General features: G+C 40.7%; 1 protein-coding gene across 15 annotated transcripts in view; it reads left to right on the top strand.

Moving 5' to 3' along the window:
• Window positions 1-18,858, top strand: part of MBNL2 (muscleblind like splicing regulator 2) — a 100,768-nt gene that overhangs the window by 14,361 nt on the left and 67,549 nt on the right. The window contains exon 1 of one of the 15 annotated variants that reach the window (XM_032442035.1): window positions 419-704. The exons of 10 other annotated variants lie outside the window; for them this stretch is intronic. The gene's annotated coding sequence lies outside the window, so the exon portion shown is untranslated. Of the gene's footprint in view, window positions 1-418; window positions 705-788; window positions 908-2,340; window positions 2,361-8,683; window positions 8,910-18,858 lie in introns of those variants that run through there. 4 more of the 15 variants (XM_032442030.1, XM_032442031.1, XM_032442033.1 and 1 more) reach the window with 4 other exon arrangements.

The following is an 18,858-nucleotide window of genomic DNA, read 5'->3' as shown; positions in this document are numbered from 1 at the left end:
CGGTTTTGCTGCATGTCGAAATGAAAGACAGATTGTTTGGTTTACGGTGCACGGCAAACCTTTCTGAACAAAACAGCGTCGCTGCGGTTCTGCAGTTTCAGTAATACCGTTTGTGCATGCGTTTATGATCAGCAGAAGCTTTATAAAATCCTCGTGCAAAGCCAGCACCGAGCTGTCGTTGTGATGCAGGGGGAGTTGTTTTTTTGCTTATGCCGCATGTGGTGCTTCATGGAGGTATTGCTTTACCTTGCCAGCAGAAACCCTCTCCTGCGCGAGGGAGATTCCTGGCTCATCAGCATGGACGTGTTGTTTTTCCACGTTGGGAGCGCCGCGCTGCCGTGTCAATCACCCATATCCAGTGGGTTCGAGAGCGGCAGGGCTGACGATGCGGGGTGTGATTGGCTGCCATATGCTGGGAGGGCTCTGGGAGAAGGAAGGGCTGCAGTCCTCCAGCAACAGAGTTCAGGCTGTGTCTTTGCTTCATCATCTGAGGAAAAATCCCCCGATAAGGCTCAGAGCTTTCTGAGTGCAAGAAGAAGAAAAAAAAAAATAGGAATAATAATAATAATTTAAAAAGGGATAGCTAATTGCTCAGTGTGGCATACATTCATCACAATGATGCGATGGGAAAGGCGCGGCTGTTTGTTGATGTCAGATGTTTCTGTTCACATTGGAAACGTGCCGAATAGACGGAGCTGAACAAGGTAGGAGGACTGTCGGCTGTTGTCTAGTGTTCAAAGAGTTTGCTGCAGTGCGCTGCATACCGGCTGTGCTGCCTGGGGCAGGCGGGCAGGCAAGATTTCCCTGGTGAATACCTGCTGTCAGGGCTCAATATGCGGGTGTTATGCCAACTCGCTTTGAGAGGGACTTCGTTTATGCCATATACAGCTCTCTTCAGGAATAGATAGTGAGTATATGCATCTTAAAAATAACATGAGCAAATAACAGAAATAGGTCAGTGTGTTTCAGAAGTGCTGTACCCTAATTGGATTTTTAGCCGTGCTGTCGCCTAGCAGTGCTTCCTAGCCTTAATAAAGAGAATGAGTCAACCTGGAAATCTGTGAAGTTTATAGCAGATACGTTTGAAGATTTATGTGAATTAGAATGGCTCATCTAAATAATTCCTGATCAGAGGCTTTAACTAAAGCCGGGACGGTCTGCCTGGGGCTTGAAGAAACGGTAGGGTAAGCTTACAGCGTTTCACTCCATTACAGAAGTCCAGGGGTTTTCAGCCGTGCAGATTCCTTGTGTTGGTGAAGGCAAGCTGTTAGTTTCTGGCAATGTAGTTCAGCTGAGTATTCCCCCTGCCATTTCCAGGTCTTTGTCTTGGCAACAAAACGGGATCTTTATGTGAAAACAGGGTTACTAATGTGTGCTGCAATTATCTGATCTGTGTGCATTTTTAATGAGAGGACACACAGCTAGCAGAATAATTTAATGAGCAGGCAGGCTTTCGCAGCAATGATTTCACTGTGCTGAGACGCATCAACTTTCTTGGTGAGGAGGAGCCTCGGGAAGCAGTGGAAAGGATTTATGTTAAGCACACTGAAGAGAAGATGATTATTTAGGCTGAAGTCTTTTCAGTTGTGGAAGGGCTGAGGAATTGGTATTATTATTCATTATTATTATTTGTTGGATGTTGGAAGCAAACTTTGCCGCTGTATTGTTGGGAGGGTCTGAGGATGTTACCTCATTCTGTGACGTGACGTGCTGAAGCCTCTTGGACTTTCCTAGACTGCCATTTATGCTGGCAGAGCTCAGTACCTATCAGGATCCTACCCAGTTAGCTACCTGACATAGCGTGCTGTCTTACGTGTGCTTATAGCAGCGTCAAGTTTGTGTATGCAGTACATAACTTTAAAAATAAATAAGAGATTGGCAGATGGTGAAACAGCGAGCAAATGCTATTATCTTATTTCTCTTCTAATACCCATGAATGTTATATAGAGATATTTTAGTTCAGGTAAGATGTGGGTAGAAAAATTAAGTGTGTGATTTGAGGAGGAATGAAGATCAATGTCTCGAAGTAGAGATTTATGTATGAGAACCTTTTACTGCCTGGAAAAACTTGAAATAATCTAAAAAATCTTTTAATTTAAGCTAATTTTAAAAGCGTTGTGTTAAATAGGCCCTGCTAGACCAACAGTTCCCCCGTCTCCTTCACCCCCACTTCTTCAAGGAGAAGTACAGGGCATGGCTACAGAAATCCTCATGTCATCGCCCAGCTCCTCACTACAGACTTAGTTCAGAAGAGGCTGATTCAAATTCCCAGTTATTATTTGGCTCAGTGCTCGCTGAAGACCTGGGGCCGGGATGTCGATACATCTCCAGTTTATGAAGCAGTAATACGCTGCGCTCGTGTAAGTAACAGCAGCCGCATGTATCTCCCGAGAATTTCCAACTGCTAACAAGTGAAACACGTCAGGATGTAGAATGTTATTATTAATAGGATATGAACACGTACGTTTCGCAGTTGATTACTATCGATGTTAAGATGTAATGTTTGTGCACACAGTAGGTTAGGCAAGTGAAGCAAGAACTGATAATTAGAAGTCAAATAATCTTATGCAAGACATAGAGTGCGAGCTACTTTGTTTGCAAATAAAACTATTTTCATGCACAACTTGCACAGAGATCTTTTCAGTCTCGTATTTTGAGACTCTGACAGATACCTTAAATGACTGTTTTTCATATCTTTGAGGTGACATTGTATAGAATTGGCTTTAATGCCGAGGTGTCTGCCTGCTCTCAAAGAGCAGTTACACAGTATTGGATTCATTTCTTCATTTTCCTAAGATAATATTTACCAATGATGTAGTGTAGCGTCTACAGAATGTTTATGAAAGTTCTCTGTTTGTACACATGCATTTTACAGAGATTTGCAGTAGTCCTATGCTGCAAGTATTTTTTTTCCTGTGCGAGAAGAGTAGCTATTAATATTGCATAGGATTTCAGGCACTCAGGTCTGCTAAGTCATCTCTGCTGTGGACGAATGTTCTTCTCTGTAGCTCACCAGTATGTCAGCAATTACCTGTACTGTATTTATTTGCAAGAAGCTCTGAATGTTCACTATTTTATACCATTGAGAGGTGAGAAAAAGAGGGTTCAAATGGCATTCCTCGTTTCTAGTTCAACATGTGGTTTTGTTTCCTAAATCATAAACATTAGTGACGTGTCTAATTTTCAGATAGTAACCACTAATGACACCTTATTCTCCAGTGTTACTAGAAATTTCTCAGGCTATGAGGATTCTCTTTTATCTTTCAGACAAGAAATGCTTTTTAAAGCCCAGAGATTTTTCCTCTTTTTATTTTCTCTAAGAATACACAACTGTTTACAAGAGTTTAGCAAATGAGAATATAATTTCCTGCTTTAGGATTTGTTAGTATGTTTGCTTTTAAAAACCATTTTACAGCCTTTGATTGTGAAACCAATTTGGTATCTTTAGCAGTGTGTTGTGGTCAGCTAGTGTGTAAACAGGCTGAAATTACTGCCTGCGGAATATAAAACTCATTTTAAGAGGGTGTCAGAGCTGGAAACTAGCTCAAATAATAGTAGCATTAACTGCTTGACTAATTAAACTAATCGTCTTATCCATTATTAGCAAATGCAATGACAGTTGCTGGTCATTGATATACAGTGTCCAAAGTCTCCTTTAAAAACAAACATTTCAGCTCTGTTTGGGGTAGAGGGTGCTTGAGGTTAAAAATCATACATCGCTTTCCTAGAATTTACTGATGTCTTAATCGCCATGTGAGTAAATAAAATGCATTAAATAAGGGATGTAAAGTTCTTATTTCAGTGTTTTGGGGTGCACTAAAAAAGTAGTTTGAGACTGTGGAAATTCACGAGCACACCTAACAGGAGATGAGAGGCATATATAACTAATACAAAGAATATATGTTAAAACTCACAGCTATGCAAAGAAATAGTAAGCATGTGGAGGACTTTTGTGCTGTTCTTACCAAAGCTATTGAGAGATGCCAGTGGTCAGCTGGCTGCTTTAGAAGGACCTGTAGGATTCCTGTTGTGATAAGCCTGGCCCAGGATCTGGTGGGCTTGTGGTACCAGCAACGATGCAAGTGAGAAGAGCTCGGCTGTTCTGGTTAAGTGAAAGAGATGCACAAACATGCTCGGTGCTTTCTTTTTTTCCTTCTTTTTTGTTGTTTGTGTGTGTGTGTGTGTAGATGTATGCACACACACATAGGCGTAATAAAAACATCGTATTTCATTTATGTGATTTTGAAATAAAAAATACGTAATGGTACGGTAGGGGAATTTTTGTGGTGCAGTTCTTACATAAAGAAACAGATCAAGTTAGAACAGATGGTTTATATCACTCTTTTTTTTTCCTGTTATTGATCGGTGAGTTTTAGGAATTTCCGAGTGCATCTTACACACCATTTCAAGATCATTTGAGTATCACACGTTGTTGAATTGTAAGCCAACAATTGGTAGAGAGGCTCATATGCTGGTGAAATCTTTTCTCCTGCAGAGAGTACAGCAGTCTGAGCAATAGGCAGAATTAGAGAAAACACACAAGGAAAAATACAGCAATGTTTTTCCTGTCAGGGTTTATGGAATGAAGTTGGAACTCAGAAGCACTTATTTTTTGTCCCTCTTTCTGTGGATTGCGAAGGCAGATTTTCAGTGTTCAAGTGATTGTGCTGTAGGATATCAAAGCTTTGCTTTAGTCCATTTCCACCCCCCCCCTTCTAGGTGTTTTTTTCTTGGTGCTGTTATTAACAGCTACATAAATATTTCACTCCTACAGCTGTGTTGCTTTGTAAACAGACACCTCTGTCTGTCCCTCCCTCTCATGTGGGTATCTGGCACACGTGCAGGTATTGCCCCGTTAATGATTCAGGGCTTTAGCAGAGCCCTGTATTTTATTTATTTGAAAGGTTGTGGTGACAATTGTGGGTTTTTCCTGACAGCTGTATTCATTGGTGGCTCGGACCTGGCCTTGTATTGCTGTGAAAAGAACTGTGCTGGTTTTCCTACTGTAGCCAACAAGTGCAAGGCCCAGTGCTATGAGGCAGAGACCCTCAGGCTGATGGAGGTGGGCTGAAGGCCATCTCCATCACAGAGCAGATGGGAGGCCCAGGGAGTAAGGCAGGCAGTCACAAGGAATTCAGGTGCTTGTCGTGCAGTGTTTTTGAGCAGACTTTTGTCTGTGGCGAGGTTTCTGTGCCAGAGGACACTTGTGTGTGGGCTGCTGGTGCTGCTGATGGCAGAGCTGCAATGCTCATTGAGATGCTAGGCGTGCAGCAGTAGCACGGTGCAGTGCTCTCCTGGAGCCATAGCACATGTGTTAGAAAACTTTTCGCAGGTGTTTTTTTCAGTTCCCTTGTGTATTTCAGTTCCTCACTGGACTGTTTTATTGTGATAATTTTGAAGGGTAAGGAAGGGGAAATACTAAAAAGCAAGGCATTAAGGCCTTTCAAAGTGACTGCCCTGGAATGTTTAGGAAGCCAGTACCTTTGCTGCTTCTTTTTTTCTTTTTTTTTTCCCCCCCCCCCTTTTTNTTTTTTTTTTTTTTCCCCCCCCCCCTTTTTTTTTTTTTAAGACCTCATTTAATGCTCAGGACATTGTGTGATGTGGCTACTTTCAAAGGCTTTGCAATCCACTGCAGCAGCTCTTTGAAGTAGAAATGCCAGCAGGGGACACGCTAGCAGCTTAATCCTTGGTATAAAATGTCTGAAGTGGTAAGAAGCCACTGCATCCATCTCAGGGGGAGGAGCTGGAGGGCCACACCTGGAATTACATCCATCTCAGAGACATGGACTTCATCCATGGAGCTGGGAGTGGCTGGACTCTTGTAGAACATGGGAGATGTGGTTCCCTTTCACCTTCATGTTGTTTGCCTACTTTCTATCCTACCTTCTCTTAAGGAGTGGGACCCAACAACCACAGGTGGGGGACTGCAGCCTGAGAACCACTGCCTGTTTCTGCCAGTTTTTTGCCTTCCCAAGCTGATGGCTGTTCCCCTTGCAGGGCAGTGGCACACTATGTGGGCCTGCAGGATGTACATCCATGCCTTTATGCCTTGAATTGTGCCTTTGGAGGTGCCCTTCTCTCCTTTGGCATTGAGGGCAACTGAGGAGATGGTGCTTTTCAGTCACCAGGGTCACGTTTATGTGCCTCAACACAGGTTGTGTGAGTCTGCAGACTCTGAAAACTGTTTGAAATAAGAGATGGCTGCTGACTTTCTCATGGGAGGCCTTGAGGATCAGCAAGTCCCTGAGGATCTGTTGCCAGGCCTAGTTGCAGAACTAGGCTGCTTGTAAGGAGTGGCAGTCCCAAAGTGGAGAAGGCAAAAGGGTAAGCTGAGGACAGGAATACAGAGCTTGACTGGCATGTTACTTCAGCTTTTGGTCACTGGGTTTCTGGGAAGGAGTTTCCAAGTGAGAAATTGTATTTAGTAGCCTTTTTGTAGTGCTGACGGTGCTATCATTACTCTTCTTCTCTAGCTCTGCTGTTGCTGCTCTAAGATTAGGGGGTCCCACAGTATCTTTCTTCTCTAGTAGGGTCTTTTTTGAACCTAATGGTCTATGTGTATTACTAATTACTTTTGTTGTGTGACTTTTTCCCCCCTCATCTGCATTATTTTGCCTTCGTTAAGTTCTTATGTCATACTGTCATTCACTGTACTCATTGTCATGAGATCCTTTTGTAACTCTCTCAGTTGGCTTCAGGTGTGATTTGGCAATATTTAACCGCAGACTTTCAGTGATTACACGGGTGTACTGCAAAGGAGAGGAGGATACTCTGTTGGTAAACTCCATCATTACAAAAAACAGAGCTCATTATGAGAAGTATGCTATTTAGCCACGCGAACTTGCTTAGATGGGGAGCCTCATAGAGTTCAATGACCCAGAACTTCTGCTCAGCCTTCAGCCTTCATGCCATCTGCAAGTACTTTACATTTTTTACTTCTTTCTTTTAATTAAATTCCTTTTGACATCCGTAAGATTCTTATCATCGTGAGAGTTAAGTCCCACAGTAATCATCAGATTATAAAGATAACTGAATCGTTTGCTTTCATTTTGCTTAATGCTGAGCTTTTTGGGATTGGTGGTTTCTTCAGCTCTTCGCCACGGTTGTCAGATTTGTAATTTTTAATAAAAACTGATAAGTTTCCTGTAAACATATTTGTAGATGTTAAGGCTTTATGATGTGCACTTGGTGTTTTAAAGGCTTCCATTGATAGGGGTGGGAGCTAGCTGTACTACTGAGAATTGTGCAATAGATCCATGAACTTAAGGGTTCTTGTGAGAGGAATCGGTATAGGTTATTTTCTTGAAGATAAAGGATATTAAAACTGTCTTAGTAGTAGTGAGTTGCTGTGGTAAAGACAGCCAAATGTATCTCATTCTTCTTGGTCATCAGACATTAAAAAGTTAATGTAACTTTTTACTTAGGGGAAAGGTAAGTATGGTAGTTTTCATCTTGGGAACGCTTCATCTGGAAGGTAAAAATAATTACCTGAAAGATGTACTGAGTAGAACAGAAACAGCAGACAAGCTTCTGCTTTACTGATTTAAAAATGCTCATCTTTTTTGATTTATGTGCCTGCATTGACTCCAGTGCTTCAGTTATGACATTTAGATTGTGTCGTGCCTTACGCTGTGGCAGGGCTGTTGATTTTTCCTTTCTCAGCAAGCTTGGCAATAATCAAGTTAAATAAAAGAGGGGCTGGGGTGGAGGAGATCTTAAATTGAGGATTTCCATCTAACATCACAAAACTACAGTGATTAAACAAAAACATTTTAAGATGTAAGTGAAGAGAACTGTGTTTCTAACACATTCCGAATGTGTGGAACTAGAATACCGCTGTAGCTAAAAACTTTCTCTCATTTCTCTCAGACTATTATAGTGTTCTTTTGGTAGCAGACGGGCAATTCTATTCAGTTCCATTAAAGTGGTACTATGGTTGCTACTATTTCAGATGACAGACAAAGGGATAAATGTGTAGAAGGACCTTACAAATAGTTTTTTAAGGTTTTCCAGAGTCTATACACTGTAATAGATTGAAAGTCTCTGTGAAAGCCAAATATTGGTGATGTATGCTTTGCAGCACGTGAAAGTTGCACAGTTGCACACTTGAGGGCATAATTCTGACTGAGAAGAAGTTAGTAGACACGTATTTTATTTTTTTCTAGTCTGATTTGGTATTTCATGTTCTGCTTGCTTTGTCCTTGAAGTGATAGGAGTTCTCTTTTCATACATCAAGTTTCATGGCTGGTGGTCAGATGAGATAAAATCTCTCATTTACAAGCTAAGCAAATACTGCATAAAAATTAAGTACATTCAACACAGAAATCTGTCATTATTAAGTCATTTTTTTTGCAGGCTTGTTTTCTGAAGTAGAAGTAAAATCACAGCAGTCCATTTTCTTAATGTTCATAAACAGACAATGTTTTATCTCACAATGATGTTTTTGGTGTTGTTTGTTTGACCAAGTCCATAACATTTTTGTGCTATTTGTTGAACTTGTAACACAGAAAGATTTCTTTAAGGCAAAAAAAAAAGAAGCTTTTAAGAACAGTGCTGCCTATCAAAGTGAGGCTTGTGCAAGTTTAAGGGATTTTTTTTTGTGTTACAGTTTAACAGAGATGTTACACAAGGCAATGCGAACCATAGAACGCAAAACCAAATGTTCATTCAAATACCCGTTTGGGACTAAGCTTGAAATACAACAAACAAATTAAACCTTTGAAAAGGACAAGACTGCTGAGACTTATATTAAACAGTCCAAATGTTGTGCTGCAAGTTGAGCAGAAACATTCTCTTGCCAAAAGCCGGTTGCTTGTACTTGGTGTCATGAGCATATCCATTGCTTTGGAAGTGCTCACCAGGCTGCACTTAGCAGTCCCAGCAGGAGAGAGAAATCTCTGCAGTTACAGGTAAGCAGATATATAGTAGACAAAGGGCTGGAGAAGTGCTCCATCAAAATGTTTCTGGGAAATGCATTTAGTGGAAATTTTAATGGAAAAATAAAATGCTGTAATTCCTTGTTTCCCTAGGATGAAAGAACTTTCTCAGCTTCCATATCAAGAAACAATTTATAATGTACTCCCAAAGAGCTATGTGCTTACCCATGATGATATTTCACAGTATAATGGTTCTGCCATATGAAAATAAAGCATACATGTGGAATTGTTTCAGTATTGCTAAAATACCTCTTTCTCTGATATTTTCACCTTTCAGTCAATGGAAGCATTGAGATGCTGGGTTTCATTCAGGAAAGTTTTCGGCAAGTCCTAGGGAGAGTAGGAAGGACATTATTTCCTATTGTGCTGTTTCCGTGTCAAATATCTGAGTTAAAATAGCGATTTTTGTTTTCATAATGGAAAAAAAATATATACAGTCTATTGATTTGAAGCAAGGCTGTGTGTGGGGCTCTCTTTATGACCTTGGACTGTCCAAATAACCTTGGACTGTTGCTGCATACCCAGTCAATACTGTTACCTGCATCCACGCTCATCTCAGCTCCAAAGCCAGCAGAAATGAAAAAGAAGGCTCTGCACATTAAAGTTGGTTTTACAACAGCCTGACAAGGCTTTTTCTTTCACAAATATTGAAAGTGGTTTATGTCCATTTTCACTGTTGTAAATGGCTGAACTTAGCATGTGGCTGGAAAAGCAAGTATGAATTTACCTGGTGTTGGTACCATAGCCTGATAAACTTCTTGAGCTTGTTCCCATGTATCTTCTATATCCATTGTTGTAAATGGTTTGTCTTCCATTACTTACTTAAAAAATGGGTTATTTTATAAAATGAAACTGGGTTAAAAAGTAACTTTCTTGAAGTGCCAATGGGTGGTGAGTTTTTTGGTCCAAGATCAATGTGACCTATTTTTATTGGGTCAGCACTTCCTAATCAGCGCTCAGGCGAAAAGAAAGGTCAGCGCTGCAGATCAAACACCGATTTCATCAGATCAAAAAAAAAAAAGAGGACTTGATGCTCACTCCTTCCAGTTGTAATTGCATCCTTTAATCCTGAACCAAAATAGAGGTTTTCAAGATTTCATGGAAAACAGAAATTCACCAGACTCGCAGGTGCTTTGAGAAGAGCACTTTGTTGATGCTTTACTGTCAGTTGCAAAACTAATCGTTGAGGAAGAGCCCTCTGTTTCTGAACTCATGATACACTGACAACAGACCACTATCTTCAGAAGAGACCAAGTGAACCTTCTTCATCCCCCTCACTTTGGTGCCGTATGGAAACAAACAAGCAGACGTTCTTTGAAGAAAGCAACATTTCTTCACGATGATGAAGGTTCTTTGAGAAATGCCTTTTAGTGAAGGGTTTCAGCTTAGGTTATTTAAAACCTTTGCCATTTGTTTGAATGTTGGCATAAAAACATTAATTACATTGTAAAGACATAATAGAAGTGCTTTTGAAGACACTTGGAAACAGTCTGATGCTCTATAGGTGACGCTGAAGTTGGGTCTCTGTTCCATCTTTTTAACTGCTGTAAGATATAAAGTATTCTGACGTACATTTAATCCAGCTGTGCAGTACGTCCCATGAGATATGTAAGAAGTAAAAAGCTTGCATGTGTTCAACCTCATGATGATTTCTTTAGTTCTGGAAGTAAATAAAACTGTGTTTATATGATACATGCACACCGCTAATGGAGAGAGAAAGGGAAATTGAATATTTGTGTTTAAACAGGCACTGGTTAAAGGTTGCCTGGATGGCCCTTTGAGAAGCAAATACAATATACACATTATTTATTTTTCCTGTGATAGGCACTTTCCTATTGCAATGAGTTGCCTCCAAAATGTGCCTGAGGTTGTTGTGAAATGCTTAGGGTCTGGCAGGGCACAGTTGTTGTGCCAACTTTGGATCTTTCAGATGTGCTCTTGACTTTTTCTTATTCTTTCTGATTCCCCACTGGATTACAAACATAGCATTGCTTTTAGATAATGCATCTGAAGATGCAGAAGGGATCTTGGTGTTTCCTCCCATGCTGATAGTTCTTAAAAGCACTTCTTGAAGTTCCACTAAAAGTGAAAGGAAAAGGTATAACTCATTCAGGAGCAGTAAAAAGGCAGTAATAACACAGATTTAGTTAAGGGTTGTTTTTTTGTTAGTCACCTTACTTCACAGCAACATGTTCTATTTTAGAACATGCGTGCATCTCTGAAATCTTGATGGGTTTCCTTCCATATCAACTTTCCTCTTCAGAGGGGCCGATCTTTTGTCAGCAAATGGAAAACAATTCTCTCTTGATGCTGAAAGACACTCTGATAGGGCAGCATTCAATAAGGGAGTAGGCAAATCCATGGAAGAAAAATCCAGTGAGGTATGGTAGATACAGATGCATCAGTAAGAGGTGCACGCTCTGCTGGCCCAGTTCTTGTACTTTTCAGGAGGCATCTGGTTCCTGGCCATGGCTGGAGACAGGATATTGGGCTAGATGGACGCTTCAGCTGGCCTGCAAAGGTATCCTTTCTGTTTTTTAGTATCCTCAGTTAAAATAGAAATGGAGAAAGGGGTGTGAAGATGCAGGTATCTCTGGACAGTGATGTTTCTTGGAGCTCATGCTGGGAATGTTTGTCAGAATGGATTTACCGCCAAAGAGATGGTTGAGGTTAATAGTGTTAGATGATGCTCTTGCTACACTCTCCTCCAGAGCTTTTTTGAATGTGCCATACAACTTTCCAGAGCTGGGTAATTTGTTGGAATTTATTATTAATAATGCTATTGGCTGTCTTAAGTGTATTTTTAGCTTGCAAGCTCAACATATTTTAATTTACATGGTGTTCTCAGTTCGTTCGGAGCTGCCCCTTCTCACCTTGGAGGGGGATATTGCCTGTGACATAAAGAAATACCTTTGTAACAGTTCTGTCTTCTGGGCTCAGTGTGTGAAACCCGGGAAGAGAAAACAGAAAACTGACAACAGCCCGAGCTCTTTAAAACTGTGCTCTTTTGTAACAGCGTGTTGCCGATCCTTTGGCAGGTGAGCGCAGTCACTTGATCGCGGACTCGTTCCATGCCAATCCAGGACTCTAAAATAATTTCGGAGCATATACACACGCTCTTCTATGAATATTTTTACAGTCCTAAAAACATTGATGTGCTTCTGCAGTTGGGCATGTGTAGGACCTCCTAATGTTCTGGGGTACCCTTCCCTGGGGAACCAGGTTTGATTAATAACTGCTGCGTGGTGCACTCTGCTAAAAGCAAAACACTAGTGTCCACCAGAGGCCAAGAGATAACGTCATTGCTGCCAGGGATGATTAACTCTGCTCCCAGTGGCACAGAAACAGGATTTGCTTTAGCCCCTTGTCAAGGTGGGAGCAGAATGTTATGTATGAATTTGTGCAGCTAGGGGATGAAAACTGTTTTCATTGGGCTTGAAAACAAGAAGTGTTTTAAGTTACAGACCACAAAAAGAAAATGAGGACCAAGAAAGAATGTGAAGGTTCAATGGAGCAGGTTTAAAATCATGATAAAAACCAAGTATTTGTTAGAAGAATAACTATTTTCTACAGGTGTATTTTAACAGCACAGTGAGTATTTGTTTTATTAGCATGACTTACAAACACACTGATGTTAGAAAATACTCCTATGGCTTCTATTCACCTGAAGCCTTGAACCTCAGCAGAAATACTTCACGGTCCATTACCAAGGTAGTGCAGGGGACTGCTGAAGAGGTCCTGAGCTGCGGCTGTTGTTTCACAGCTGGCAGCACACTTTCCTCACCTCTTTCCCAGGGGACAGAGGGCACGGGTGGTGTTATGTTGTACTGCCAGCTTCAAAGCACACAGCAGGTTTTTGTAAGAAGCCCAGCATTATGCTATAAGTGGCACAGAGTGTACTAAAAAACCTGAAGCTCAGAGCACCAGAAGGAGCAACATGGCACATTAGTGATCTCAGCAAGGAGAATGCGGCTCATTCATCAAAACTGATATTTGGAGGTTATGCGCAGTTCAAATAAAACAGACCAGCATTTCCTAGCCCGTCTCTGGCTTTCTGTCAGCGTAACCGAAATGGTTAGAATTGACTCTTGGCAAGTTTTCCATTTCTACTACACGTGACGAGTGTTCGTCTGTCGTTGTGTAACAGACAGAGAGGTGTTGAAAAACTTATCTGCAACTCAAGCAAATAACATAAGTAATGGCTCTTTTGTAAGTCAGAACATGGTTGACTTCAGTAGAGTTCAAGTCAAATTAATACAGGAACTGGGATTAGATTTTTAGTATTGTTGGCTCCTAGCCACTTGCTCTTTCAAGTATCAGGCTTCCTCCCTGATAGGATAGTTGTGTTTCCTTCCTCATTTGAGCAATAATGGTTTAGTCAGTGAAGAATGGAAGCTGCTTACTGTCTTTTCAAAGAAGTGTTGTGGGGAGGAGCTCTCTAAACGATTGGAGAAATATTCAAAGTGTCATTTGAAATTTGTAGGGAAAAAAGGATGGATTTGTCACTTTCTACTACCATTGAATGTTGTTGTTTGTGTGGGTATAAAACTGACTCTGTACTCACTGATGAGGGGCACCCCTATGTTGCTTATCACTTTCTAGTCTCGTTCCCTAATCTGGTGGGCCAGTGCAGTGAGAAAAGCTTATATACCATACAAAAATCTCTTGCACGTTCTGTCTTTAAGAACATGATTTATTCAGACATGATTAACAAGCATGCCGAGTGTCACATTGCTTGTCAGTAGAATAATTTTCATCCATTCACTGTAGCATCTTTTGAAACAACAACCTCTCTCTATTGGTTAGTGGGGGATTTTTCACAGAGAGGTTTAAACCAGCTTGGTCAGCCTTACTTTCCAGGGACAGGGAGCCTATTTTGTCTGATACGGCATTGTAAATGTAGGGCCTTACATTTGGGAGCCATGTGGGCTGCAGCACCAAGATGGAGGGCCATGAAGGGAGCAGAAAGCAAACCACGGTGCCGGGCCCAGCAAGTCTGGAGATGTGGGCATGGCTCTGCTGAAGTAGCCGGCATGCCTGGTGCTTGTGCCTGCTTTTCACTACTGTTTTGACTCTATTCCTCATCTGGGAATGCTGTCTGTAGCTGATCCAGCAGGTAATGTGAGGTGCTATGAATGAACGGTTTGTGAGCTGTCAGAAAATCTGTTGGAACAAAGTCAACTTTAGAAAGACAAATGTGAACCGATAGAGAGTACACAGGATCAGCTTGCTGTCATGTGGAGCATTATGCCCGCCTTTAGCCCAGGATTAAACTGCAGCCTCACTTTCCTGAGCCTTCTTGGCAGAGGACCTGAGGGAGAAGTACAGAAAGCAGTACTAGGGAGTCAAGGAAACAGCAGGTATGTGGCATTTAAATGGTGCTGGAGTGTGCTTGTGGGTTTGTGGCGGTCATTTGATCTGCAGCTCCTATTTGTTTTGGAGGCCTGGGGTGCTATTTAAAGCACAAATAGTGCAAAAAATGACATTTAAAGGAACGTAACAGTAAGGAGTAGGTGAAAAGCTGAAGTAAAGTCACACCATCATTGGACTGATGTGAAACCTGGTTGTACAGCCGTGTCCTGAGTGCTTTAAAAGTAGAGTTGCAACTCAGAGGTAGGGCTTCATGGGATTTGCATACTTTTTTCTGGCCTTGAGGGTGAGGTGTCATGTTCAATAGCTGTCCTCTGAATATCTGTATTTCCATTATGAATATGTAAAATATGCAACTCAGCATGATTCTGCTTCATATGGAAAAATCCCTTACGTATTAGATTTGTACAGGGAATCTCTCCACAAGGTGTTGACTCTTACCATGGCAAAGGGCAAAGCGAGTTTTACTTGGCAAATATCACTAGCCACTGAAGACTCATCCACGAAACAGGACACACCGTTAACTCTTGTGCTTGAATGTAATGGAATTGTATATGAATTCAATGGAATTCTGCACTTCTCTGTATGGTTATGCTTTGTCCCATGTTGAAATCCCTGCTGAAATCACTGGTTTTAAACTAGTAAGTCCAAATCAAAGGGGATGACTAAGCTGATGGTAATATTTCTTAGAGATAAGTTTACTTCCTGGTCAAATAGCTGGAACTCAGTGAATATCATGAGAATCTGAGTGAGACCAATACATGGTTGGGACATGGTTGCTGGGTCATGAACTTGCATTGTTGAGAGTGAAGCTTGTGATGGTTATGGTTAACAATGCCTACTGTTGTGAGGTAGCTGTTCTCAACTTCCTACAACTCCTATCCAGAGCTTAAAACTTCAGCTTGAAGTTCTTTGGGGACTATGTAGGTAGGTCCTGAAAGTGAGCTTTATCCCACCTGATTTCCGGCATTGAACTGAATTTGGGGAGGTTCATATTTTCTGTCTTTTAACAGACTTCTGCCCTATTAGTAACCCATTAGTAACCTATTAGTAACCTATTAGTAATCTCCAACTGTCCCGTGCCTCAAAGAGGACTTTTTTTTCCTGATTCTTTTTTATCTTTTTACTTTCTTTTTCTTTTTTCTTAAGCAAACTGTTGTAAACAGTTGAACTCATAAAACTAAATATATTTAGCAAATCTCTACTGACTTGCTGGGAAAGTAGAGTTTGTGTACTTAGCAATGTTGCTTTGGTGTAACTGAGGTTTTCCTAAATTTCTTAGTACTTACCATTGCATATATAGAAAAATATGTATATCGTGTTTATGAACTTAGACAGTAGCAGCAATAAATTAAGTCCCGTTCTTGATATCCCTCTTACTGAATAGTTTGAATACTTCAGGGTGGTTGATTCTCAAAGAGTTAAGTGGAAAACTTTTAATTCCTTTAGAGTTACTTTAGTGGTTCTTTTGGAGATCTGTGTTGGGACCACATAGGGTGGACTGTGGGTGTGACTCTGCTTCTTTACTGGAAGGTGACTTTACTGCAGACATGACTTCTTGAAGATGAGACTTCATAATTATACTTACATCATTATGATGTGTTTTATTAACAGAAGCATAAACATACCATGCCCAGGAAGCCTCAGCTTCTCCATTACACAGATACTACATAATATTATAAATACAGTCAGACTGGCCTATGTTGTGTTTCTAGCAAAAGCTCCTGTTTTCCAGCTGAGCAATTCACTGGCAGGATTTTGTGGGGTTTCTAGCACCTCTATGCTTTGCATTATTTGATACATAAGAGGATCTTTAAATTATTGTTGTAATTTTTACTGCAAAGGTTTATTTGCCAACTTAGAAAAGGAGAAACGATTTAAAACAGAAGGCAGATCTGGAGCCTGACAGGCTCTTTCCTGCTATCTCAGGAGAATATGAAATTGGCAAAAGGCTCCCACTCCTCCATGTCTTGCTGTCTTTCTGCAAAAGGGAAGTAATGCTTATCTGAAAGAAGAGATCTGGAACTAAATATCTTTTTCAAATAAATGTCCTTGAATTTATTTCATTTAACAACAACTGAACAACAAATTGAACCCCCCGAGCAAACCAAAAAGCAACGCTTTCTACCTGGATTAGAAACCCACTTGGTGCCAAGTGCTATAGGCTGGTGAGGTCCTGTTGATTTTAGTAGGACAGTTTGATACTTTGGAACAGAAATTGAAGTTAGAGGGACAGAGTTTACTCTTGCTGGAGGGTCCCAGTGTTCTCTATGTGGATGTGCTCTGCAGTAAGTGGCCAGAGTGTACTGTAGTGTTAGTAACGGCCTATGGTATGACAGGTATTTTACTGAGGCTTTTTTATTATGAGCATTTCATTTGTGTTTTCTTTCATAAATCCTATGTTTCTTTCTCTTGTTTAGTTCAATCAGTTCACCTTGTAACCATAGTATCTTCTGCTTTCCTTCTAAAATCCCTTCTCCCTTTTTCCTCTCAGTGTTCTCTTTTTCCCTTTTGACTTTCTTTCACACCCGTAATTTTTTGTTACTCCCCATAACACCCCTTCCATCCTTCTCCCTTCCCTGTATTTCCATAATGAGCCATTTCACTTTCTTGCTTTCCATTCCCATATTTTCCTTCTCTTGAACTCTTGCTTCACGTTCTTAAACTCCTGTGATCCTTGGTTCCTCCTGTATTTTTCTTCCCCAGTTTCTGCCCTCTACCTTCTCCTCGTATTACCTTCCACTCAAACCGTATCTTTCCAAACAGTACTCTGTCATGTTCCAGGGATAGGTGATGGACAGAGGAGGTATGGTGCTGCTTGGGATACAGTCACGAATACACTGGACACAAAAATGGTCCCCATGTGCCCCCCTGTGTTGGTGCCTGCTTCCTAAGGAAGGCATGTCCTCCTTCAGGCTCCTCTGAAGCCTATTTCAGTAGAAGCTGCTACATCCTCAACCCTTACTGAGAAGTCACATTGTGATATTTTGGAGATTTCTGAGAAAAAACTTATGCTTCCCTTTCTTCAGCAAGTGTCTACTAGGATGTTGATATATTAAGAAGATGAGAAGTACAATGAAGCTGTGCTTCATTCCTCTTCCACTGTACTCCCCCGCCCCACACACTGGGTGGTTCTTGCTGCAGTCTCATGAATCTTGTGTGTGGTTCTGCTGTGACTATTTTTGTAAAAACCATGGCTACAGCCATTTATATAACGTGTTTGCTTTGCCACCACGTGTAACGCCTGTTTTTCTTCAGTCTTCACACCTACTACTTGAAAAGTAGCCTAGTCTTTTGTAGTAGTGTGCAGCACAGCAGGAGCATTACTACTCATGACTTTGAGCTGTGTGCAGTGTAGCATTTACCCTTGTCCTAAAATTTTGGTCCATCTCTTACATGTATTCCTGACAACCACTACTGGCATTTCTGAATTTGAATGTGTGGCTCTTGAGAGAATATTTCCCCTTTTGCATTTATCCAGCTAAATCGTCAGGCTGACAAACTATCAGCACAACAGGCTTTTTGGAGAGGCTCTCCCTCTCTTTCCCTCCCTTCTTTCCTTTTAATCATTTCCAAGTATTTTCTCACCTCTTTGTGCGTTTTCAGCTTCACCCCACTCTTCACTGATGCTGTGGGACAGCGCTGGTAGAATGTTTAATTAAATAAATGTTCAATTCTTATGCTGTATTGTGGCACGGTTGAGTAGAATTGCTTTCAAATATACTCACTCTAAACGTACTAAATTAAATTGTTCTAATTCTCAGACTTAATAGATATGTTCTGGATATGGAATACTGTAATGGAATTTTTGAGCAATTAGTATTTCTTTACCCATATTCATGCTAGTAGTAGCAAATTTTGTTATAGGTATTAATCACAGCAAATAGTGTTTTTGATAGTGTTACTAAGTTATAGAAGAGCCTTTGGATGCAAAGACTTGGAAGTCAGAACTACAATCTGTTCCTGAAACAGTGTGTGAGTAATTCTTACTCGCATTACTAACAGTCCTGGCTTCGATTAAATCAAATGAATCTAAGCACAGAATGGTAATTATTTTGGCATGGGAAAGCTGACAGTGTTTTCAGAGCTATTTTTATTGCTGCATTTTAAAACATCACTTATTCCAATCTTCCCCCTTTTCTTTATTCTTCTTGCATAAAAATAATCCATCAACTGTTTCTGGCTGTTATCTGCAAAGTGAAGTTTGTGTGTTCCTTTGAAGCTGAACAGAAGGAAACCTCATGACCGTGATTTCACTGTCTGCGTATAATATAGTCATTTATTAAGAACTGTTTATAATGTCTAACCCTTTGATTTTCCAACCTGTTTATCTGAAAAATAGCCTAGGTATTTTACGGTCCTAAAATAGCTGAAGTTCTGTATTTAAAACTCTTAGGCTTTGGTATTGAACCATGTATTTGTATAGGTACATGAAAGACAATTTAATAAAAGAAAAAATCAGATAAGGGCTGCTTTGTATTAGAAAGCACTCGCCAGAGGATCTTCTGTGAAGCCTTTTTGAAACAACCTTTGGCTTACCAGGGAACCATTC

Source organism: Coturnix japonica, chromosome 1 (assembly GCF_001577835.2).
Source record: "Coturnix japonica isolate 7356 chromosome 1, Coturnix japonica 2.1, whole genome shotgun sequence".
In the NCBI taxonomy this organism is placed as follows: domain Eukaryota; kingdom Metazoa; phylum Chordata; class Aves; order Galliformes; family Phasianidae; genus Coturnix; species Coturnix japonica.
The sequence above is the reverse complement of the archived record's forward strand: the minus strand, read 5'-3'. Positions and strand labels throughout refer to the sequence as shown.